At 43.7% G+C, this 24400-nt stretch overlaps 1 long non-coding RNA gene and 1 pseudogene across 3 annotated transcripts in view; one reads left to right on the top strand and one right to left on the bottom strand.

The window, feature by feature from the left end:
- Positions 1–24400, top strand: part of LOC123776183 (uncharacterized) — a 150236-nt gene that overhangs the window by 84038 nt on the left and 41798 nt on the right. For 2 of the 3 annotated variants that reach the window (XR_015722624.1, XR_015722625.1), the window contains 3 exons: positions 2885–3007; positions 3701–3859; positions 14232–14303. This is a non-coding gene — a long non-coding RNA (uncharacterized LOC123776183). Of the gene's footprint in view, positions 1–2884; positions 3008–3700; positions 3860–10918; positions 10950–14231; positions 14304–24400 lie in introns of those variants that run through there. The other variant, XR_006775294.2, reaches the window with a different exon arrangement.
- Positions 16633–16965, bottom strand: LOC123776181 (cytochrome b-c1 complex subunit 7 pseudogene; annotated as a pseudogene).

Here is a 24400-nt window from a genome sequence, read left to right as displayed (position 1 = left end):
GAAGAGACTGGCCACCAGGAGTCCAAGCTGGTGCTCTCAGCCAGTAGACCCTCTGTGTTTTCATCTGTGTACCCATCAGCACAACTTCTGATTTAACTTCAGTTCTCAAGTGGGCATCCTCATCACTAGAATGCTGGAGTCATATCATCAGTTAGTAAGGTGGCTTATGGAAAGGGGGCTAAATTAGAAGTCAGGAGGCCCAGCTTTTGGATTAGCTCTGCCACCTACTCTACCGGCGGGGACTGACTCGTTACCCCTGCTGGGCTATATATGGCGTGGGAACTGATAACGCCCACCCTGCCTATCTCAGCAACTATGATGAGGAGCCAAGGAGATCATTCACATTCAAATTCATTAAATAAGGAGAGCTCACTGTAGGCTCAATCCTGTGCAACCTGCATTTACCCATATTTCCCATTATTGTAAATTAACTTAGGAAACACGTTCAAGAGCAAGATAGCATCGTTCCTGTGAATTAGGAACACATGAGCCACTTTTTCTAGAGGGCCTGATTGCCCCCCAGCAGGCTGGACATGAAGGCACCAGAGCCGGGAGACCAAGACGTCTATTTCAGAGAGCCAACCTCACTCTCGAGACCTTCCCTGGCTTTCAGCTTGCCTCTTCCAACGATTACATGAATAATAAGCATGTTTAGAGTTGCTTCAGAACGAGGATGCCAGCAAAGTTGGGAGGCCAAACTGCAGGCCATGAGGATCTCCATGAAAATGAGGTTCTCACGCGGCACTCGGCACTTCTTGCCCCGGGTCCGTGCACCTGCTGGGGTGGCATGTTGGGTCAGTTTTGTGCTTCACTAAGAGGAGAGTATCGAGATGGAGAGGAAGGATTTGAGTGCTGAAGCAATCATAAAAAATAACTCCAGGATCTGTTCTGACTGTATCGACTCTCACTCCTTGGATGAAGTTTGCCTATGCTTGGTTTTGCAGAGGATCTCGCTGATTCTGTGCTGTCAGGGGCTAACTCTTTTCCCATCACCTCCTGGGAACATAGCGGTGACACAGTAAGTAACATATGGTCTCGGGGCTGACACACTGCAGCTGACATCCGGGAGGACCGGAGGGAATGTTTCCATTCAGCTGGCTGACCGCTGAGAATGGGAGCCGAATCTTCGATTCTTCATCAACGGTCCTGTGCCAGTGTGTTCAGAAGGTGCTCAATAAGTGCTCAGTGAATGAATGGACCCGTCAGAGAGCATCCAGGGAGGGCCAGGTTAGGTGAGGTGCTGGGTAATGCCAGGTAGAGACTGAAGGAAAAAGACTAAATCACACCTTTCAGAGAATTTCAGCTTAGGGCGGATGGCTCCCATCCCGACGTGACAAAAGTAAAGGACACACAGATTTTTATTTGTGCAAACAATGAGATTTAATTTTTAAGAAGTAAACCTTTAAAAGATAAAAAAGTAAACCTAAAAAAGATAAACCTTTAAAAAAGGTTATCACGAAGTACAATGCAAGAACCAGGAGAAATGGAGGGCAAATACAGATTTTTCGCCGATGTCAAAGCCCCAGGAGAAGCAAATTCCTTTGGAAACAGCCCAACGAGTAGCATTGCCCATCCCTTCCTTTTGCAAAGGCTGGTTTTGTTGGGTTTTTAACTGAGGGCCTCAGGATGGAGGGAGAAGCTATCTTCTCAGCACAGTTTTCTCCCCCTTTTCCAGAGGGAAGGCAGATTTGGGAAACTGGCACCGGCCCTGCCCAGACGGCAGCCAGCAGCTGGCTCTGGCAAGGGGAAATTCTCACTCTGGGCTGCTGGCTGCCCGGCCCCTCCTGTTTCCCCAGCGATGCCGGGCCGGGCCATTGGAAAGGAGAGAACGTGAGAGCCCGGCCATGCCAGCAGCTCCTCACCACCCTGACCCGGCCGTTCTAGCTCTGACACCCAGGCCTGCAGCCGGGGAGCAGGGGGAGCAGACCCAGCAGCACTAGCCCACCGCCTCGGCCTCCCTCTTGCTGCCTCAGCTGCTGGTTGGACCTGCGCTGAACCACACAATGGCTCCTGTCATCTCTGGGGCTGCAGCATGAGGGACAGAGGCTGGTGGTGATTTCTGAGAGAGTGGCCTGGCCACAGGCTGATTGGGGTCACAGGGCCCCAGATGATCCAACTGGCTCATGCCTGCCCCTTCTCACACCAGACACTGCCCCATCTCCTAGCAGACCCCTTGGGTCCTTGGTTAATCCACTCCAGGCACGTTTTCCTTTTTCCCTTTGTTCCTCCCTTCCTCCCTTCTTTCCTTCCTTCCTTTCTTCTTTCTTTTTCCTCCTTCCTTTCCCTCTCCTTCCCCTTCCTCCTTCCTCCCTTCCCTCCTTCCTTCCCTTCCTTCCCTCCTTCCTTCCTTCCTTCCTTCCTTCCTTCCTTCCTTCCTTCCTTCCTTCCTTCCTTCCTTTCTTCTCGTCGTTTCTTGTTTTCCTTTTCCTTTCTTCCGTTCTTCAAACCTGTATTGACGACACATTCTGTATCACTCCTCTGCTCGGTCCTGAGAGTGCACAGACATAATAATAGTTGGCCCTGCCCCTGAGGAGCTCACAACTCAGTGAGGACATTTGTGCATGAGATGGGATGAGTCTATGACAATTAGAGACAATAGAGTGTGTTAAGTACTATAAAAGCACACAAATTACTAGCAAGGCAGAGGAAAGAGCCATTAATTTCTACCTGACCCATTTTGGGGAAAAGTTAGCTGAGGTGCTGCCATTTTTCAATTTAGTTGCTCACTCTGCTTCTTATGTTCCGGAGAAAAGGTTTTATGTCGCTAAGTCTTGTTGGAAAAATGAAAGGTTTGCTTTTTGTTTCAGTTCCTGCTTATGACTCAGGTCCTGAGGTTTTGAATTTTTATCAAGTCTAATTGTCTCCATTTTTTTTTCTTTTACAGATAACGCTTTTGCTGCTGTATCTAAGTACTTTTTGTTTAACCCAAATGTTGCAAAGATTTTCTCCATATAATTCTATAATCACATCTACATTTATGATCCATTTTTGTTAACCTCTGTATATGGTATGTATTGAGGTTCTTCTTTTTATTTATTTGTAAAGGTTTATTTATTTATTTTAGAGAGGGAGAGAGCATGCAAGCCGTGGAGGAGAGGGGCAGTGGGAGAGGGAGGGAATCTTAAGTAGACTCCTCACTGAGCACAGAGCTTGACACAGGACTCGATTTCATGACCCTGAGATCATGACCTGAGCTGAAACCAAGAGTCGTACACTTAACCAACTGCACCACGCAGGCGCCCCGTTTTAAAAATAATAATAATAATAATAATAATAATAATAATAATAATAATAATAAACAGTGTTTCTGTACTAATTGCTCCAGTACCATTCGTTTGAGAGACTGTTGCTTCCCTGTTGAATTGTCTTTGCACCTTTGTTAAAAGCTGTTTGACTATATTTGTGTGGGTGTATTGCGGGATTCTTCAAGAGGAGTATTGTTTTTTAAATATTTTATTTCTTTGTGAGAGAGAAAGAGGGAGAGCGAACGGGGGAGGAGTAGAGGGAGAGGGACAAGCAGACTCTGCACAGAGCACTGAGCCCAACTCGGGGCTCCATCTCAGGACCCCGAGATCATGACTGGAGCCAACACCAGGAGTCGGACCCTTAAAAGACGGAGCCCCCCAGGTGCCCCTGAGAGGAGTATTTTTATGTCCGATATATTATTTCACTCATTCTCTCTGTCTCTCTCAATATAAAGGCATCCCTACCATGCAAACGGCAGCCTATCTATGAACCAGAGTCATAACTTGACCAGGCAAAAGAACAGAAGTTTGGCAAACCAAGATTAGAATGAACTTTGCCACTGATTGCTCTGTGACTTTTGCGTTTGGGACTTTCTGATCTTGAAAAAACACAGGTGAGACCCAATAAGGAGTGTCAGAAAGATTAATGAGGCCATGGCTGGGAGAAGAGCTGGGCTTTGCCTCCTCAGCCTCCAGATATTTGTGTAATTCCTTCTGTCCTGCTTTACGGTGAAAATATTTGGCTGCTGGGGAGCAGCAGCGAGGCTGTGAGAATAAGTGTATTGTTAGATTACAAGCGCTTTAAAGGAAGGTCTGTCTCCTTTGGTAAAAGTGAAGCTCTTCCTGTTGCCCCCTATGGTAGGTAGCAAACGGTCTTCAGCGTCCCTTGTTTACTTGCTGCTGCATGAGGTCAAACACAAGAATTACCCAGGAGAACCTTATTCCCCGTTACATTCCTTCGGTTCTCCTTCACCAATAGAATTATTCTTTTACAACTTTGGAATGAAAAGCATGCAAAATGGTGTCTTCATATTGCTTAAATGCTTTCTACCCATGCCACTCATTTCTGATTTTTCATGGCCTTAAACCACCATCTGCTGGGAGGGTGGGAAGGACACTTGCAAGGTTGTCACGCCCTTCCCTCCAGTCTCAGGCCGGGCTGCACTTGGGCCACCAAAAGAAAAGTGGGTTTTTTGGTCTTACTCTGAACGGTTTCAGAAACTTAGTTCCCATCCTTGGAACTTTCCTCTTCTGGGCCACGCCCCGTTCTCCCTCCAAGGACTGTATTCCTGGATGATGGTGATGGTGATGGACAGGGAGCGTTCATTCATGCCAAGCGCTCTGGGAAGCTTGCACCGTGATAATCATTTCATGTCTTTGATTAACTTGGCTTTCTTTTCCTTCATAAATTGTTCAAACACTTTAAGTCCAAACACTAACACTGGGGACAGCTTGTGATTAACCTTTCTCCACTCCAAGAAGTAGCCAGCTTCAGTGATTCTTCCTTCTAAAATAGCTTAACCAGTTTTTAATATACCAAAAAGACTTTTGCCCGTAGCCCTCTGGTCATCTATTTTCCTTAATAGCCTTTTATGAGGGACCTTATCAAAAGCTTGCAAGGAAATCCAAGTAAATTATGTTCCTTGGTTCACCTTTACCTACTATTTCATTAACTTTTTCAAAAACAATATGACATAGTTTTCAACATAATTAAAGGGGTTGGGAAAAAGGGAACTTTAACTACCGCTTGACAGTTTCCATAGTTGCTTAGGGGAGCTGGGTCACTGCTCACATTCTGCCTCTGCTTAAGGACACTAATTCATTTCCCAGGCTGTCTGGCGAGGTCAGCCACTAGTTCAAGGTGGAAATGACAAGTTTTTAGGCTTTCAAGTGTGCAGCACTCAGCTCTCCAGAGAGCGCAAAGGAAGGAAACCGCAAGTTTATCCAGGTCTGGCCCAGAGAAAGAGGAAATGATGGGGAAATCAAGACGAGGGCAGAGGGTGGTGTCTCCGTGGAGGGGAGAGCTAGCCTGGGAGAGTCTCCCATATTCCCAAACAACTCTTTATTGTTTGTGAGAAAGGGATGGGCCACCATAGACTCTGGGAAGACTCTCGGTGTTCCGGGGGAGGGATGGAAGGCCAGAACGCAAGGGTGCATAGGGACTGGTCGAACGAGAAGGGAAGAAGTAGATATGGAAGAACAAGTCGTAGCACTATTAAAAATGACGGCTATCATCATCCTAAGAACTGTGGTTGTATTTGTTGAGTGTCTCCCACATGCAAGGCTGTGCTGGGCGCGTGCGCATGCCTATCTCGTGTCAGCATCACGAGCGGGGAGGCAAGACAGCATTCCCCTCACTTATAAATGAGAAAAATACGGCCCAGAGAGTTCAAAGGACTTGAAGGTCACACAGTTAATAAGTTATCACATTTGGGAGGCGACCTCGTCCTTCTAATTCTGAAGTACATGGATTTTCATGATACCAGCTAGTCGATTCTTAACCCATTCGGGAGCAAAATTCTCCCCTAAGTCAAATATTCTGGTTAACTCAATGTTCTAAGCATTCTAATGATGAATTAACAGTTTTCATGAAGTATCATTACTCAGTCGTTCAAAAAGGGCAGCCACTATTTAATTTGTATTAACGAGTCACAAAGGCATTTAAGGTTACAGTCCCTCCAAACAGCTTTATGCATCTTCATTTTCACTGGTCTGGGAATCTGGAAGTATTTGTTTACAAAGGACTCTGGCTGACAGAACGCGAGTAAAATTGGCTTTTAGTGTAGAAAGGAATAGTAAGGAAAAGCAGAAAAGCTTTCACTTCTTTCTGGCTTACTTCTTGCTTTCCCCTGGCTCCTTGCCTATTTTTCCTTATGTCCTGAGGCATTGGCCATTTTTAGTCTTTTCCACAGCTTCAGAAAGCCCACCATAATTGTCCTACCACATGCTTCAGTCTCCACAGGATGTGATGCCTGCATAGTGCAAAGCCTTTCTCTAGGTGTCTTCTGAAGACATGCGTGCTCACCTCCGATGCTCCCGGAGGCTGGGTTTCCAAGTGCTCACAGCATCTCACTTTCTGCCTTGTGCGTGCTTCTCGTGGGACATCCAGTACATACGGGAACAGGCACCTGGCCGAGCCTAAGCAGCCCAGTGAATAAGCTCCCCACTCCTGCTTCTGATTTGTCAAGACAATGGTCCTTAAGACCAGGAGCCTGGGAAGCTGAGGAACCAGAAAAGCAACTTGGCCTTTTCTTCAAAGAACTGAATGCACGAATTGGAGTGAACGCAAAAGTGGCGGCCAGAGAGAAAGAAGAATTCTTTCCATCTCGCAGCAAAGTAGGGAACCTGAGGGAAAAAGAACAAGTCTCCTGACTTAGGAGGGGAGATGGTAGGGGCTGCTGGATCTCAGTTAGGTCAGTAAAGTCGCAGGTTGGCAGTTTTGACGGGACATTTCAGTGTCCATCTCTGGGCCACGGAAGGCATCAGGCTGGTGTGTTCATCAGGGGTGCCGTCGTTAGGCAGGTGTCTGTAGGAAATGCTGGGCAGGGGTGTGAGACCCTGGGCCATGCAGGGGAACAGAAAGGGTCCTACCAAGGTCATGTTGGTGCATTCCAAATATGAGTTCTGGTACCTTCTAGCTTTGGTGACCTTGGAAAAGTAAATCTTGATTTATTAATCAGAGTTTCAGTTTCATATTCATCTAGAATATGAGAATAATGCCTGATTTATCTGGTAGTTTGAGGAATACATAAGATAGTATATGCATAATCTCTGACAACATGTAGCAAATAATGTCCTTCCCAGGAATTTTCTTTAAAAATTTATTTATTTGAGAGAGAGAGAGAGAGAGAGAGAGAGTGAGCAAGCAAGCGGTGGGGGGGGGCAGAGACAGAGGGAGAGAAGTACACTCCCTGCTGAGTGGGGAGCCTAAAGCAGGGCTCCATCTCATGACCCTGAGATCATAACCTGAGCCAAAACCAAGAGTCAGATGCCTAACTGACTTTGCCACCCATGTGCCCCTTTCCCAGAAATTTATGATGTGTTATTTTTCTAAATGATAAATATAGATTCATAGCACAACTACACGTGCGATTTTGTGTTTTTAGCACAGGTGTATGTAGGAGATACCGCAGGCTCCGTTCTACACCACTGCAATAAAGCAAATATTGCCATAAAGTGAGTCAAATGAATTTTTTGGTTTCCCAATACCTATAAAAGTTATATGTACGCTATACTATGGTCTATTAAGTGTGCAGTAGCGTCATGTCTAAAAAACCAATATACATATCTTGATTTAAAAGTATTGCCTAAAAACCACACAAACCATCATCTGAGCTTTCAGTGCATCGTAATAATTGCTGGCACGGGGTCTGGCCTCGATGTTGATGGCTGCCGACTGATCAGGGTGATGGTTGCGGAAGGCTGGCGTGGTTGCGGCCATTTTGTACAATAAGACAGCAATGAAGTTTGCCGCATCGATCGACTCTTTTTCCCATGGATGGTTTCTCTGTAGCATGTGATGTTGTTTGATAGCATTTCGCCCACAGGAGAACTTCTCTCAAATTTGGAATCAATCTTCTCCAACCCTGCTGCTTCTTTATCAACAAGTTTGTGATATTCTAAACCCTTAGTTGTCATTTCAACAATAGTCACGGCATCTTCACCAGGAGTACGTTCCATCTCAAGAAACCACTCTCATTGCTCACCCTTAAGAAGCACCCCTCATCCCTTAAAGTTTTATCATGAGATTGGAGCAATTCAGTCCCATCTTCAGGTGCTACTTTTGATTCTAGTTCTTTTGCTATTTCCACCACATCTGCAGTTTCTTCCTCCACTGAGGTCTTGAACTCCTCAGGGGGTCATCCATGAAGGTTGGGATCGACTTCTTCCAAACTCCTGTTCATGTTGATATATGGGTCTCTTCCCATGAATACGGAATGATCCTAATGACATCCAGAATGGTGAATCCTTTCCAGAAGGTTTTCAACTTACTTTGCCCAAATTCAGCAGAGGAGTCATGATCTGTGACAGCTATAGCCTTATGAAACGTATCTCTTAGAGGATAAGACTTGGAAGTCGAAATTACTCCTTGATCAGTGGCTGTCTTGTTCCAGCTCCAGATCCCTGCATGTCCTCTGACCTCTGCAGCATGGAGGCTGTGTCAGCAGGCACAACAACAGCACGGATCTCATTGTCCGTCTCCAGCAGAGCTCTGGGGTGAGCACGTGCACTGCCAATGAGGAGTCATCTTTTGAAAGAAGTCTTTTTTTTCTGGGCAGTAGGTCTCAACCGTGGGCTTAAAATATTCAGTAAATGATGTTGTAAACAGATGCGCTGTCGTCCAGGCTTTGCTGTTCCATTTCTAGAGCACAGGCAGAGTCAATTGAACATCATTCTTAAGGAAGCTGGGCTTTTCAGAATAGTAAATAAGCATTGGCTTTAAGAGAAAGTCACCAGCTGTATTAGCTTCTAGCAAGAGTCAGCCTATGCTTTGAAGCTCTGAAGCCAGGCATTGATTTTTCTTTCTAGCTATGAAAGTTCTAGATGGCATCTTCTTCCAAGAGAAGGTTGTTCTATCTTGAAACTCTGTTGTTTAACATAACCACCTTCAGGAATGACCTTAGCTCGATGTTCTGGATGACTTGCTGCAGCTTCTCCACCAGCACCTGCTGCTTCACCTTGCACTGTTATGCTACAGAGACGGCTTCTCTCCTTAAACGTCATGAACCAACCTCTGCTAGCTTCAGACTTTTCTTCTGCAGCTTCCTCACCTCTCTCAGCCTGCACAGAATTAAAGAGAGTGGGGGCATTTCTCTGGATCAAGCTTTGGCTTCAGGGAATGTTGTGGCTGGTTTGATCTCCTATCCAGACCACTAGCACTTTCTCCATATCAGTAATAAAGCAGGTTTTGCTTTATTATCATTTGTGTGTTCACTGGACCAACACTTTTAATTTCCTTTCAAGAACTTCTCCTTTGCATTCACAACCTGGCTAACTGTTCAGTGCAAGAGGCCTCGCGTTCAGCCCATCCCAGCTTTCGACATGCCTTCCTCACTAAGCTTCATCATTTCTACCCTTTGATTTAAAGTGAGAGACCTGTGAATCTTCGTTTCACTTGAATATTTAGAAGCCATCATAGGGTGATTAACTGGCCTAACTGCAATACTGTTGTGGCTCTGGGAATAAGGAGGCCTGAGGAGAAGGAGAGAGATGGGGAATGGCTGGTTGCTGGAGTGGCCAGAACACACATAAGATTTGTCTATTAGATTTACTGTCTTATATAGGAGTGGATCATGGCGCCCCAAAACAATGACAGTAGTAACGTCAGAGATCACCGATCACGGATCACCATCACAAAGATCATAATGATGAAAAAGTTTGAAATATTGTGAGGATAACCAAAATGTGACGCAGAGACACGAAGTGAGCAAATGCTGTTGGAAAAATGGCACCGACAGACTTGCTCTGTATTGAATTGCCACAAACTCTCAATCTGTAAAGGATGAAATGTTTGCAAAGTGCAATAAAACGCACAGAGGAATGCCTCTGTTCTCTCCACCGATGATAAAGAAATAACATTTTTAGGTGGAAATATAGTGACTGACCTTTTTCCCTCCACTTGGACTTAAGGTGTAAACCCCCCTCAAATTTTATAATTTAAAAATAGATGAAAAGCCTTACAAAACTATGTGGTTCAGATGACATTACATATATTTCTATTCACCCGCATTACATCACTTAGAGCATGGGTAGGGCTTCTGGGCATTTTGACCAGCAACTTTGCATCATTAATCACATGCACTACACTCAGCGGAGTTTAAAGCATAGAGCGTGTGACTTTTTGATACGACTTTTCATTTTGCTCTGATTCCTTATCCCTTTCTTATGTGGAAGTGGAGGTGCACAGATGGGACTTAAACTTGACAGTTTAACTAAAGGCAACCCTTTCTCAAGTTAACAATAGCCTCTTTGGGGTCAATGTCAGGCTTCCAGGGCTTTTCTTCTCCCCTCCCACCTGCCAGCTATTGACAGCATTTGGGCTTGGGAGGAGGCTGTCATGGTGGGTGGGGAGGGAAGCTTGGGTTGGTTTATTCCCTCTACATCCTTGCTAGTCTTTGCTGCAGGATAGGTTTGGTCTGTTCCCTGGGTACCCTGGGCTGGTGACCATCAAGGAGTGGCTCTTTCATCTGGTCTTTTGAGATTTGCATTGAATCCTGCCCGTGGTCCTGGCCATTTGCTTCTGGTGGTGCAGTCCTTGCACTCTGTGGACGTCTTGTTCCAACTCTGGATCCATGCATGTCCTCTGGCCTCTCTATACCACTGTATCCTCACACAGGACCATATGGGAACTTCTGGATTCCATGTGTGCCAAGTACAAGCCCTAGGAAGCCAGAAGGTCTACTTCAGGGCACCTCAACAACTCTCTCAGTCAGGTTAGCCTACCTGGCAATGGTGCCGTATTGCTCAGGTTTCAGTACACATGCAGGCATTGGAGGGAGGGGAGAGTGGGATTGAAATGCTCCTGGTATGTTCACAGGAAGGTAAAGAACAAGCCCCATTGCTCTGGGGAATTTCTAGGGCAGGTAGCATGAGAAGTCAGGGATATATGTACCTGACTAGTTTCCTTATTTTTTTCTTTTGCATTTTCCATTTCTTGCTCCTCCCTGGTCCAGAACAACTTCAAATTTTCTCCCCAAGCAGGTAAGAATGCCCCTTATGTCATATTTTAAGTTCTCTACTCCGTAAAATTTCATAATGCTACTCAAAGTACTGCTTTGCTTACATGCATGAAGGGAATTTTGAAATTTAGAGGTCCCTTTTTCTCAAAGCTTAGCTTTCAAGATGATCATTTTATTAGACACTCACACACACACAAAGAAATGCTAATTTGATGATGAATGTTGGGCAGTGACTTCCTTTTTTTCTTTTTAAACTGGTATTTTGTCTATCATTTAAAAACTGGGAACCATAGATTTGATGGCCGGAAACCATAAGGAATCATGATTTAACGGAGGAGGGAATGATATCACTTTAACTTAAAAAATAGTATCTGTTAGGTATGGGTTGTTTGACTCATCCAGCCAATGCTCACACGAATTCCCTCTTCGAATTCCTGTCACATTTCTAGTTACCCTTACGTAGCTGGCCTCAAACCTAGATTGAGGTGCGCGTCTATCTTAAATTAAATTTCTTTGTGTCTTCTATAATGCCTGGAAAAATTATGGGCCTGTTGTAGGCGTACATAAATAAGGAGGTAGGTGTAGACTTATTTAGCACCCTCGGGGAGGATATTAAAATGGTCAATACCGAGTATAGCATGAACACTGACTGTTGAGGATACTGCTACCAATTCATGTGGTCTGAATATCAGCCACGCTGTGTGTGTGTGTGTGTGTGTGCGTGTGTACGTGTGTGTGTGTGTCTGTCAGATGCTCACACTATTATACAGGTTAGATATATTAGCCTCCATTTCACAAATGAGAAATGAGGGAACTGGGTTTCAGAGATATTCAAATTACTTGTTGAGCACATACAACCAATGGAAGGCCCTAGATCTCTTTCACTTAAAACCTTGCTCTTTTCCACTATACTACTGCACTGATAACTACTTGTTGGCGGATCAGGTCCTCTGTCCCCTTGGACTGAGGTGAGCTTTTCAAAGGAGAGGGAGTTGGGGGACTCGAGAGTCTGACTAGAGCGTGTGGATAACCAGCTCACTTACGCTAAGCCACCTCCATCATGGGGACCTGTGTGGTCATGACTAATTGTCATCTATGGCCAGTTTATTCAGTAATTGCTTGTATTCTATAGATTTGGTTGGAGAAGGTCATCTTTCAAAGCCAAAGTTCTGGTAGCTTGTTGGGTGATTTGTAGTGAGTCCCATGACACCTCTTACTGTTTTAATTTTATATTGTTTGTTAAGTGGGAGGAAAATTATACTTGTCTTAAATTCTTCATAAGTAATTTTAAAGTGTTTTGAACCTGTTTTTTAATATAAAAATAAGATGTCATTATTGTCTAATAATGTTGGTGACTGAGGAAAGAAAGGTAATCTCTTCTCAGTTTGGTCAGTCATCTGTTAGGAGTCAATGACACATTACAAATAATGACACATTATAATACAGGAAGGAGAGCTATAAGCCCATCAATCCCATTTCCTGTTCCTGAGCACACAGGGACATTTTATTTCCTCCTTGCTGGGTTGGGGGTCATGTGACTGGGTTGTGGCCAAAAGAGTTAGGACAGAGGAATATAAACCACGTCTAGTCCTGCCCTTAAAGACATCTTAAACAGATTCCAGCTTCGCTTCCCCTTCCACAGTGCTCAGTTGCCACTGGTTTTAGATTCTAGCATCACAGAATGGAAGGAGTTTGGGTTCCTGAGTCACCACTTGGAAGAGAGCCTCCGAGGAGAGCTGCTAGGGTTGCATTGACAGTGGCATGAGAGAGAAATGAACTTCTGTGTGAGACCACTGAGATTGTTGTTATAGTAACAGGTATTTATGGCTCTAATAGAGAAGCTGGAACCAGAAGTGGGGTGTTGACATAACCAAATCATATTCCTTGACTGTTATACTATTTTAAATATGTATCATTGGCTTAGTTGTTCAGCATCAGGCAGAAAGGCAGCTGATACCAGAAAATGGAAGATAGAAATTCAGGTTACGCAGTGACAAATCATTTAGTATAACTATTGCCTGCTATTAATTAGAAGACAGTCACCTGCACAGTTTATACCTTTAGGGGAAATGGCTAAAAAAACAATTTCAGCAGTGTTTTTAGTATCACAAGAAAGATGAGTATTACAAGAAAGAGATGACTCAGGAAAGCATCATGAGTTTGCAAGTAGAAAGAGAATCCAGAATCCAGAAATTTGGGCTGTATGATTAGAAGAAATTAATTTATTTTAGACTCACACAGTAAGACATGGTACCAGGAAGGGCTTTAAGTGACAAATATCTAGTAAAAGTTCTCAATTGAATGGAATTATTTGAGACAAAAATCAAATCAAGGATATGACCTTCCCATCTACTATTTCTGAGAGTCTCAATGTCTTTAGGTAATTATGTTGAGAGAAAGAAAGGCATGGAGGAGAAGAGGCAAAGAAAAAAATCTAGATTTGACAACTATGTCTAGAAAATAACTAGGTGTGATTGCTGGCACATGGACCTGACCGGAAGCAGATATATCCTATGCCTTCCAAGTTTCTGGAGATTGCGTTACCAAAGAATCTGGGGGCCTAGACCTGAAACGTCCTTAAAATAATTCTTGAGTTCCCAACCCATTTCAGACTGAGCAGAAGTCAAGCTTTTAGAGTGGCATTGTTCTGAATGAAGGGTGTTGTCCCAAACTCACTTCACATGTGGCCAAGGAGAAGAACAAAGAAAGGAGTCCTTTCTAGAGCAAATGCCACACACATCCATCATGTCCAGAGGGTATGGACTTCACAGTGTTGACCCAGAAGGGTTTTACAGCATGGCTATGGACCATAATCCTGCATGTTGTCCATTATTTCCCTTTCAAATGGATTATTTGTTGTTCTTTTCCTACCTTTATAAATGGGTTGTGATGGCGGGGAAATTGAGAAGCAGATAACTTGTCTTTTTAATGTGTAGGCTACCATACCTAGATGTACTATATGAGACTAATGGTGAAGATGATGCATCACCCGAGTATTCTGGACATTGATCTGAAGGTGGTGACTGGATGGGACCTTGACTTTTGAAGGGAGTGTGCTCTGTGAGTGAAAGGAAGAGTGTAATAGATATTGGATACCCAGAAGGGCAGACTATGGCAAAAATCTTTCAGTGTTCACCATTTGGGGTTTTTCTTGGACACAAGAAAGATTACATCTCCCAGGTTTCCTTGAAGTTAGATGGGCCATATGATCCTGAGCTTTGCCCAGTGGAATATAGGCAGGTGACTGTTACTTCGAGGCCACCTGTATTAAAATCTGGTACATCTTCTTTTTCTTTCATCTGACTAGCTAGAAGCAAAGGACTCCAAGATGGAAAAACTACATAATGGAAGGAGCCCAACCTACACCAGATGTTGATAAGTGAGTAATATCCTTGTACCAGGTTCTAGTACTCATATTTGGAAATTGTATTTTGTAGCAGCCTGCAATGATTAGCTTAATTAATACATATGGCTGGAAGAGCTCTTCATTTTCTCCTGAAAGGAGTGAAATCATCCTCCTACCCCATCATCATCACCATTATCATCATTGTTCAAAAAATACTTTTTGAGTATCTATAACTTATCAAGCACCGTGACAGAGACTGGAAGGGAAAAAGGAACGAAACATTTTCCTGGTCTTGTCCATAATCTGGAGGAGAAACATAGATAAACAGATAATGACACGAAGAATTATATCCTAAGTGTAACACCATTAACATATGACATAGATCATTCTGTGTGGATGTGGGGTGGGGCAGTGAGAGGTACAGACCTTACAGAGGAGGTTACATATGTATCAGGCTCTAAGGGATGAAGAGGGATTTTCTAGGCAAGTAGGGTAGGTGGAAGGCATTCTAAGTAGAGGTAACAATTCGTGTGGAGGCATGCAGATATGCAAGTCAGGAAAACGAAATTGATTTCTACACTTGGAGACGGACAGCATATTTATCATTCTCATCGTCATCCTCAAATGTATCATCCTACCATCAAAATTATTTATTAATTTCCGTACAGAGTGACCACATGGATTTGATCCTGTTCTCCAGAGGATCTCAGCTCAAGGGAGTATAGGTAGCAGATTACACACTGACCAGGAGAGTTGCCCTATCGAATGTTCTATTATTTCCTTGCTATGTAATATGGGCCAAGTCACTTGACTTGTCTTTATCTTACTCATACTTTTGCACCCAAGAGAGAACTCATATTTATCCTTTCTGACTTGAGTAATTGTTCCGCAAATCTGGTCAATAAAATATGTGAAACCTGATTTGAAAAAAATATGCAAATACCACACTATATATGTTTATATTTTACGAAGACAGTTACTGAAGGAAGGTTGTGGTGGTATGGGCCATGGGCCATAGCAGTTTCTAGTGTCGTCCCATTAAAAGGACCCATTTTACTTTTTTCTGGTGGCGGTTGACTGGTATCCTCAAACAGATCCTATCTGTTGGTGGTACCCCTGCTGGTGGCACATGAGAGTGGAGGGAGAGCCACTCTTGGGGGATGGGGACACAGGACATAGAGAGGGCCATGTGGCAGACCAGAGCAGGTGGAGATGTTTACTCAGTGTGCACGAAGGCAGTATGGCCAGAGCAGGAATAGGGATCAAAGTTTAAGAAGGAAATAAACATTTTAGACAGAGGGTGGCTGGTTTGGGGGTGAGGGTAAGGCTCTCAAAAGAAAAACAGATCACCAGACCTGAGGCCCAGTCAGGATGTAGAATGTAAGTGAGTAGGGACCAGTGGCTCAGATCTAAGGTTTCAAACAGTGAAGGCATTGGAGGACCACCTACCACAGTAGTCCCTGCTCTGTGGCCTGGATAGCACGTTTTTTGGATCGCATCTTTTTCTATGGCAGGATAGCACAGTTTCAATTATACGTAGACATCTAGGACATGGCAAAGAGTACTGAACCTCAGTCCTTACCCTGAGAGCTCCAAGTGAAATAAACACTTGGTCAGTTGCTTCCTGCCATCTGCCTTCCTCCGCATTTCTACCTGTGGAGCACACTTCACAGCTTCAGCATGGCAGTGACTCTCCCTCTATCAGTGGCACCTAACGGGGCCATGCAGCAGGCATGGGGATGCCATTGGCCCCCTTGATTGGCAAGAAGTGCCTCAAATACCCCATTTTCTTCTGCTGGTCCATCGCCAAGCTGTGAGGCGTGCAGTTCTCTAAAAACCCTCTTAAGCCTAGAGAGATGATTATAACCTATAACCTTGCAAGGACACAAGTCCCACATAGGCAGCTACTTTGTAAAGTAGTACTTCTATGTCTTTGAGATCCTAAACTGCCTCATTGAAGCATGAATGCTTCCGGTGCTTTTCTTTTATATATATATATATACACACACAATTATGATAGATTTATTTAGATACACTTATTTAGATACATTTATTTAAAGTAATACAGGGGTGCCTGGGTGGCTCAGTTGGTTAAGGGTCTGCCTTCGGCTCAGATCATGATCCCAGGGTCCTGGGATGGAGCCCCGAGTCGGACTCCCTGCTCAGTGGGGGGGCTGCTTCTCCTTCTGCCTCTCCTCCTTGCTCATGCTCTCTCTCTCCCAAATAAATAAATACAACAAATAAAAAATCTTTCAAACTAATCCATTGGCAGCTCAAATAGTTCTAATTTGGACATTTCAGGTTTACCCAACTTCTTAAAAATATTTGAAGGCAGCTGCAACCACAGATCTCCACTCCATGATTATTTCTTTGCCCATTCTTCTCTCTTCTTTCCTGAATAACTTCTTTCAGATATGGTTCAAGGTAGAAGTTATCCTCCTCATATTTTGTCCACTGCTTCTAAAGAGCAGATCCGCTGCCTCCCGGTCAGGTCCAGTGCTCTCTCAACGTGAAACATCCTGTCGTCATAAAGGTTCCCAGGAAGCCTTTGTGTAGCCTCTTTTACATCGTCATTCTCATATGCTGTATCATCTCACATTACCCCTGGTTTATGGAACCCTGGAGCATTGTAATAACATCTGCAAATACCCTCCAGCCCCCGGCTTGATGCTGCAACAGCAGGCCTGCTCGCCATTTTGCCCCGAGACCACAGCATTGAATGCTTCTAGTATTTTGACATTGGGTGAACCATTTCATTTTTATCTGTTAAGATCTTAAAGATTGTGGCTGAGGTCTAGAGCTTTATCTTCGTAACCTAGGCCTATATGACATTACCTCACTCAAAGTCACTAGCGATGCGTCTGAGAAGTTCATGCCAAACAAAACCCAGCCTAGGGACTTGGGTGACATTGCGGCCCATCCAACCCGTCCGTTAATCCTTCAAGCTTTAACCCTGCCCTCCTTCTCCCCCCCCCTTGGCAATGCCCTCTCTTTTACTTTGCATTGGCATTAATGGTATAAAGAGCTACCTTCTCATCTGAGTAATGCTAATTCACCTCCATCCCTGGTCATTTGTTACCTATTAGAAATATCCTGACAGCCTGCCTCTCATTACCATCGCACCAGGTCCGGCTCCCAAGAATAACCTTCTAAGGAGGATGAAATGTACGCCAGTGGCATCTAATACCAGGGCATTCACATTCATATTTTTAGCAGCATATATCAGTGAGCCCAACCTTTAGTGTACTCTATGTACTTTTAATAATCTCCATAAAAGCCTGATTTCCAATCCCTAGGCTCAAGCTGACAGTGTAAATAAAATCACCCAAATCCACAGGGTAAGAGAAATGAAAATGACAAGGATTAAAATTTGGTCAAACCTCTTTCTTTTTAAAAATTCTGCTTCCCTTCCAATTGGATCACGACCCTGTGTGTGCTCAGCTTAAGACCAGACGGTATGCTTTCACTTTTATTCCTCTCTCCAGCAGGCTTACAGTATTTAGTGAGAGTCTGTAAAGAATGTGTGCTGGGTAGAGAGTTAATACCATAATCCCCTATCGTTGGGGTCAAATGCTGAATAGAGCAAAAGAATTAGAAAACACGTTACATACAATGGCAGGAAAAAATGCATCAGCACGCTGTTCTGTGAACGCTCGCCTAGCATCCATCACCCGCGAGTGACGGCCGTGAGGTAACAGAGTACGTGAGAGATGCGGACTTGGAGTCTACTTGTGCACAGAAGTCCGACGGCGACTTGAGCACAAGTCTTAATACCCACATACTCTGGGAGGTGTTCGTCGCCATTTGTAATCGCTTCTTTCCAAGTACCTGCGTGGATTTCGTTCCTAAGTAACACATTTAGCCGCTAAATGTTTTCACAGAGCTGAACCTTCAGTGATCTCTTTTCACTCTCCAGCAATGGGTGTGAATATTGTTCTCAAAGTGCTGTAACACATCTGTCTCTGGAGGGTTCTCTTAACGAACAAGTAGAAATTTGAGGCACAATGGGCAAAAAGGGTTGAACAGCCACCTTCCATTGTATCTTGGGAAAGTCAACCAAACTCCCCTGGAGTAAGATTACAAGCAAATAACTAACTTTGTCTGGAAGTTCTACACAGAGAAGTGTGTGTGTGTGTGTGTGTGTGTGTGTGTGTGTGTAAATGGTTTAACCAAAAAGTGACACGTCGAATTTATTTTAAATAACACCCTTCAAAGTAGTAACTATGATAGATCAGGATTTTAAAATTTTGTTTATTTTTACATTTACATAGAGGAAAGTTCTTTGGGGGCATAGAGTTCTATAGTTTTGACAAATGCAGAGTTGTGGAAGCAGCACCACAATCAAGATACCGCACGGTTCCATCACCCTCAACAATTCCTTGTGCTGTTTCTTTGTAGTCAAACCTTTCACGCCCAACCCTACAAATCTTAAATCCTTATATATGATTTTACCCATGTATAGCTTGTACAATGACCAGGAGGATCACCTGAAATCATATTTTTATACATTTATATGTAATAAAATACCCCGAAACAGCATCATCTGCACATTTTAAACAAGGTCTCATATATATATATATATATATATATATATATATATATATATATACTAGAGAGCCAAAGTTCTCTGACCAAAAAAGGCTTACTTATTGCTCAAGAAGTTCAGTGAGTGCAGAGAGAGTAACCTAACCCACTCTTTGCCAGCGTGAACAAAAGTGCTTATTACATGTATATTGAATTGATTATTAAGCTATGGGTGAGTAATGATTTTTACTTAAAATTTTAAAAGCTCATGACAACTGTAACTAGAAATGTGACATTCATAGTGTTGTAATTGTACCTTAAAGACAGCCCAGAAGCAGGAGTGAGGTTTAAGGATGGGGGAGAAAGGTAGCGTGTGCACGCGCGCGTGCGTGTGCGTGGGGGCACGTGTGGGCACGTGTATGTGACATGACATCACACATTTGCTAGCTCACTAATAATAAAAATTGACTTGTTTTGCACATAACCAATGCTGTATTTGTATATGACTCAGTGATTAAAAGCTAATGGCCTTCACGAGAAAACAATTAGAAACATTATTAACTTGGGTTTTGAGTTATATTTGTGAAGATGATCTTTGTTTACTTAAATAAGACACCAGGATTTATATGAAAATACTGAGCAAGATTGGATTCTAACCAAGGAGTATGAGATGTGTTATGAGTAACTCAGCATATCACCTCTTTCCTGCAGGGGCGTATTAACGAAATTACTAAAGAAATCTTATTTCAGGCAAATAAGTCATTATTGTTTAAAACAGAAATATTAATGCGTCCTTAATTTTATACATTATCTCAACTACATTTCTATTAGCCCAGGGTCAGCCTCTCAGTCTTCTTTACTGGCTACTTCTCCTCTAGTTGATATCCCTTTTCTCCTACTTCACTCATTTTCATGGAGAAATCATTCATACCCAGAATTAGATAGAGATTCTCAGTCTACATCTCCAACCCAGGTTTTCCTCCTGAGTTACAGACACATATTTCCAGCTTTCTACTTGATATCTCCCTGGATATTCCACAAGCCCAAACTTAAATTGTCCAAAATGGAGCTGCATATCAGTCAAACCAATAGGTTCCTCCCCCATAGAATTTTCCATATGCTTCCATTAGCTCTTATCTCACTTCCTGTTTCTTTCACTGGACTGAAGGCAATGAACGTGTGTCTTTTCCCTAGTGCCTGGCACAGTGCCTGGCATCTGGTAGGCATTTATAAATATTTGTGGAAGGAATGAGCGCACATGACACTCATATGCATATAAATAGGGATTTATTTCCACCCTAAACCCCAATGTTTATGAATGGTTTTTAAATGGATGAGTAGCTCTGATATACATATAGATATAAGCATTTGTTCTCACATCAACCACCAACTACCATATCTACATAATGTCTGGAGATCAGATAAGGTCTGTTTTATGCAGCAGGGAAAGTAATTAGCACATTTCAGGAGTTTTTAAAATTATTTTTTTCATTGAAATCATATTCTTTTTAAATTCAAAATATAACATGAACATTTTCTATGTCTTATAAAGTTCCAGATGTTATTTTCACTGGTTGAATAATAGTGCCTTGGAAAGAAGTCCTTCTTGCTCTCTCCAAAAGATTCGTTTGAAGCATCATGACGACTTCATGTCGAACCTACTTCTATTCAATAGTCTGTACTCTCCGCCAGTGATTCTCAAAGTGTGGTCCCTGGACGGCACTATCAGCAGCATCTAGGAACTTAGACGATGAAAATTCTTGGGCTCCATCCCACACCTTCTGAATCAGAATCTTAGGCATGGAGCCCAAGCCTGCTTTAACAGGCTTTCCAGGCGATTTCAATGTACAAAAAAGTTTCAGAACCGCAGTCCTACACTTTCCAGGGAAAGAATCCTCCTGAAAATTTTTCCCACCCATCTCCACTATTTAGTTAGGGGCCTCATTAGTTTCATATCATGTTTATATTGAACAAAAAAAGCCTTCTATGTTTGACAATGAGTCTTTGAACAGGGCCTGGCTTCTTGCTCCTAAAACGTAAATATAAATATGGTGTAAGGCAGTAGTTGTTGTTGTTGTTGTTTTTAACTTGGTTTTAGCAACAGAAATTTCCTTCAAAGGAAATACTATATGGATGCCCCCGGTGTGCACATGCGTGCGTTGACACACATGTGCTTGTGTGTCGGATAAACCGGAATTACTGTGCTTGAATGCGGTTGAAGGGGTGGGGGAAACACAGGTCCACTCCACCAGACTTCCTCCCACCCAACCCTTTCCTCCACGACTCCCCCAGGGAACAGAACTTGACAACCGCAGAGGCAGTGGAAAGACCTGGGCTCTAGCTTATTTCTTTGGGCAATTCATTTAACATCTCTGAGCCACATTTTCGTTGTTTGAACATGACGGTGATCTGTAATTCCTTGTTCAGTTGGAAGTTTGTTTGTTTGTTTGTTTCTTATTGTTTAGCTTCTGATAGAAAGAGATCTGGGCTGTCTTGAAAGTTCTTCCTTCCTTGGAGACACAGGAATAAATGTTGGCTTTGCCATTTGCTAGTCTTCTGTCTCTTACTTCAGTATTGACTTCTAGGCATTAATGAATAAACAGGGCCACGCTGCCACTATTAGGAGTGCCAATAAAGAGGAGAAAATCATCCACTGGAGTCACATTAACATTGAACAGATTTTCAACCCCAGCATTTGACTGGGAATGGGGGCCGATGATAAGGGCATATGTGAAGAATTTAGAGACTATAGCAAAACATAGTTGCCTTGGCCTTTTCTGCAGCCTCCCCTCCACCCTCTCTTTCATCCCTCCCCTGTCTTCTTCTTCCTTCCCCTCCTTCCTCTCTTCATCTCCCTCTTCTTCAGAGAGCTGGCAAGGTACTGGCTTACAGTCACTCTCTCTGTGTTACATTAACCTGACTCTGTATGTACCTGTTACTCCCACAATGGGTAACAAAATGCCCAGGTGTCCCCGAGCATCGCGAGTGTTATGTTCACACTCCCTCTTGCAGGGATCTCTGTATTTCCAACTTCTTTCTCCCTGAGCTTCTCTTGCTCCCTCCCACTTCCTTCTCTTCTTTAGTTCCCCTGACTCTGCCTGAGGCCACTTCTGAGAGACAGCTCTAGGCCTTCCGGTGGCTATCAGGGTGAAGCTGGGAGGTGAGCCCTGAACCATACTATCTCATTGCTATAGGACAAAATGTTTGTGTCGCTCCAAAATTCCTATGTTGAAACCTAATGCCCAGTGTGATGGTATTCGCAGGTGGGCCATTTGGGAAGTGACTAGTCGGGAGGGCAGAGCCTTCCTGAATGGGATTAGTGCCCTTCTCCCAGATCCAGAGAGCTCCCTCATCCCTTCTGCCGTGGGAAGATACAGTGAGAAGACAGGCATCTGTGAACCAGTAGGTCCCTCACCAGACACCAAATCTGCCAGCGTCTTGGTCTTGGACTCCAACTTCCAGAACTGTGAGAAACAAATTTCTGTTGCTTATAAGCCACCCAGTCTGTGGTATTGTATTGCCAGAACACACTAAGACACTTGTCCTGAGGTAAAGTAGGATTTGCACGTGTGTGGAAGGGAGGTGGTGGTAGGAGAGCAATGGAGACCTGAGGGAGCAAGGTGGGCCTGGTCTTATGCTCTTGAAACTTTACTCCCATGAAGTCTTTTATGACACTTCTGGAAAGAAGGTCACTCTGGCCTTTGCTCAGCAAATGGTGAGGGGCTCATTCTCTGAGATGCAGAGACCTTGCTCTATCCGTCATTGCTTAGTGTGTCAGAGGTTTTGACAGAAATACCAGACGCACTTTAATTGAATTTGTGGACCAAAAATGGCCTGACAGGGAAAGCATGTTGATAAAAATCTATGTTATAGCTTACATTTTACATCAGACTGTACTACTTACGCATATAAAATTATTTTTTAAATGGGATTTAAAAAATGGAATGTATATGTGTGTGCTTTTGTTTGCTTTTATCGTATAGAAAACTGAAGTACTGCTCAGGCAGCCGCAAGTCTTATCTTTTCCTCTCTCTCCTGTATTTTTAGCTCCCCTCTTCCCCAAGCTTTAGTCTCCCCCCCCACATGTAAATGGGTACAAATCTCACCTCACCTATCTTTTGCCCTTGTGCTTCTTGTTAACCCCTGATCTACTTTGGTTTCCTTCTCAGTCAAGATCTTTGAGACAAGAGTTAATACTTGGGGTTGACAGGGGTGCCCCTGCTATCTTCCTCACAACCACCCATGAATCCCTGAGCTTCCATTACCCCCAACCCCCACTCTGCTGAAACTGCTCTTGCTCCGTCACCCATCTCCAATCCCCAGGCAGCATTGCAGTCATCATGACATTTGGCCTCCCTAAGGAAAACTGATTATTTCCTTCCTGGGTCTCTTCCTTCCTTCAGAGTCCACAGCCCTCCTCTCTCCTGCTTTTCTTCATAGCACATTCATTCACTCTCCCCAGCCTTTGCTGGTCCTTTACATGCCGGTGCTCCCTGCAGTTCTGTCTTCAGCCCCATCTATGCTATTTCTACACTATTTACTCATCCTGGGCCAAACCAGCCACACCCAGGGATTCAGCCCTCACCTAACGCCGTGCCTTCCAGACCTTTACATGCAGCCCAGGTCTGCCTTTCCTGGGCTCCAGACATATTTATTTTAGAATGTCTCTATTTAATAGGTAGCTCAAACTTTGTTCTGTGAACAAATTAAAATTATCATCTTAACTTTTAAACTCAGCTCCTTTTGCTTGATTAAAAGCACCATCCACCACCCAAGTGTGGAATAGAGACTCATCCTAGACTTGGCTGCGCCTCAGTTCCATCAGTCAGACCCTCCTAACACTACATTTGATGGTTTTCTCTCCTGTCTCCACCAGCTGCTATCAGTACCACTCAGGTTTTAGTTCAGACCGTGTCCACTTTTCATCTGGGCTAATGCCTTCTAGGCTTCCTGCCTCCGGCCTCTCACACTTCCAAGTCTCCTTCCATCTATTCTCCAGATGATCCTTCTAAAATGGTGTTGTCTAACATAGTAGCCTCTAGGGACATGTAGCTATTTAGTTACATAAATTTAAAATTCAGTCCCTGGGGCACCTGAGTGGTCCAGTCAGTTAAGCGTCCAACTCTTGGTTTCAGCTGAGGTTGCAATCTCAGGGTCCTGAGATCGAGCCCTGCCATTGGGCTCTGTGCTCAGCGCGGTGTCTGCTTAAGACTCTCTCTCCCTCTCCCTCTGTTCCTCCCCCGCCCCACACAGTCTCTTTCTCAATCTAAAAATAAATAAATAAATCTTAAAAAAATAGAATAAAATTTAGTTCCTCAGTCATGCTAACCACATTTTAAGTACGTAATGATTAGCCCGAATGGCTAATGGTTACCTACTGAACGGTACAGACAGAGAGCATTTCCATCATTGCAGAAAGTCCGCTTCGATATGCTGTTCTAGAATGTGATGTAATCATGTCTTACCCCTGCTCGCTTCCATAATGACCCCCACATACTTCAGATGAAACTCCCAACTCACTAACTTGGCAGGTAAGTCCTGCCTTCAGTCCCCCCTTGCTCTCACTGCCCGCTCTGCTCGAGCCTATGCTTCCCTTGTGTCAACAC

Source organism: Ursus americanus, chromosome 2 (assembly GCF_024610735.1).
Source record: "Ursus americanus isolate L20-20 chromosome 2, mUrsAme1.1.p, whole genome shotgun sequence".
In the NCBI taxonomy this organism is placed as follows: domain Eukaryota; kingdom Metazoa; phylum Chordata; class Mammalia; order Carnivora; family Ursidae; genus Ursus; species Ursus americanus.
This window is presented reverse-complemented; position numbering and strand designations above follow the sequence as displayed.